Raw genomic sequence first — 1,497 nt, 5'->3', positions numbered from 1 at the left:
GGAGGCTTGGAGAGGGCAACTGTACCCGACCTTAACACTGGTACCCCCACAATACGCTGGAACAACATGAGAGGTATATGAATGAGAACACAGGGGGGAGGGGTGCACGGGCAACACATGTCACCTGAATACTTGTACTCCCATCATCTGCTTGAAAAGAGAGAGAAAAGAAAATGCAATCATAGAGGTAAGAGACACTTTTTAAAAATCATGAATCCGAAGAGAAAAGTAAAAGGAGGCCTGTGGAGCAGGTCTGGGTGTGACTCCGGATCCCCCAACATCAGGTGCCACCACCAAAGATTCCTGCGTGGAGCCCATAGAACCCCCAAAAGCAACGGGACGAGTTCTGGTCACATACTCCCTCAAAATGACATCCTGGCCTTCTTCTGGAACTCCCTCCCCTCTCAGACTCTCAAGGTTTTCTCCAGCGTGTCTGTTCCCACAGAGCAGACCTTTGGTCTGAGACCTGACAGTCCAGATGCCACGCATGCTGCCGCGTGGCGGCGGTGTCAAGGCTTGGGACAAGAGGAGGCCCCACGGTGCGGGCTGAGGCGCCAGGCACCGCGGCGGGCGCTGAGGGTTGGGGTCACCCCCACCCCGGGCCGCCGCCGCGCTCCCAGAAAGGGGACAGAACAAGAGGCAAAAAAAAAAAAAAAAAAAAAAGAAGCAGCCTGTGGCCCCCGGTATTCCCAGGCAGTCTCCCATCCAAGTACTGACCGGGCCCGACCCTGCTTAGCTTCCGAGACCAGACGAGATCGGGGGCGTTCAGGGTGGTGTGGCCCTAGACGGCGGCGGAGGGCGCCCCTGCCCCGCTCAAGAAGCCGAGCCTCTCTGCGCTTTCCCGCCGCCGCCGCCGCCGCCTCCCGCCCCAGGCCCCGCGCCAGGCCGGGCCTGTTGAGTTCGCCGGCCGGGTCCCGTGGGCTCCCAGGGACGGGGGTGATGGGCGGGGCGGGGCGGGGGGCTGTCTCTCTATACACACACACACACACTCACACTCACTCACACTCACACAAGATGCGCCTCCACGGCTGGACTCGCCAAGGTGGAGCCCTCCCAGCCCCCCTCGTCTCCTCGCCCGGCCTCCTTCACCTACCCGCTGCCCACCCCCAGCGCGTCGCCGCCGCTGACGCTGACTGCGCACGCGCGCGCCCTTTGACCCCAGCCAGGGGCCGCCCTCCCCCACAACCCCTTTCAGCTGTGCCCCCCCTCGCCCTGTGGGTGGGCTGCCGCCTATTCCCCCGGGCCAGGGCTGGGGCACAGCGCAAGGGGGAGGGGAGCCAGTGTATGGGGCGTCTCTCTCTGGGGATGTGTCCCATGGGTGGGGTGGGGTGGCGTGGTTTGTGGGGCGCTGAAGAAATCAGTCCCCTCCATCTCCTACCTCTGGAAAACGCCCAAGCCCGTGGAGAACCGCCGGCACCGCTTCGTGGGGGCCGGGACCCTCCTCTGTGTCCTCCTGTGGCCCGGTCCAAGGGGCCTGGGCCTGGCCGGGGCTGCATT

The 1,497-nt window shown here is 63.7% G+C and overlaps 1 pseudogene; it reads right to left on the bottom strand.

The window, feature by feature from the left end:
- Positions 1-668: 668 nt before the first annotated feature.
- Positions 669-787, bottom strand: LOC142876099 (uncharacterized; annotated as a pseudogene).
- Between the last annotated feature and the right edge of the window lie 710 nt (positions 788-1,497).

The sequence above is a fragment of the Microcebus murinus genome, chromosome 14 (genome assembly GCF_040939455.1).
Source record: "Microcebus murinus isolate Inina chromosome 14, M.murinus_Inina_mat1.0, whole genome shotgun sequence".
Lineage (NCBI taxonomy): Eukaryota > Metazoa > Chordata > Mammalia > Primates > Cheirogaleidae > Microcebus > Microcebus murinus.
This window is presented reverse-complemented; position numbering and strand designations above follow the sequence as displayed.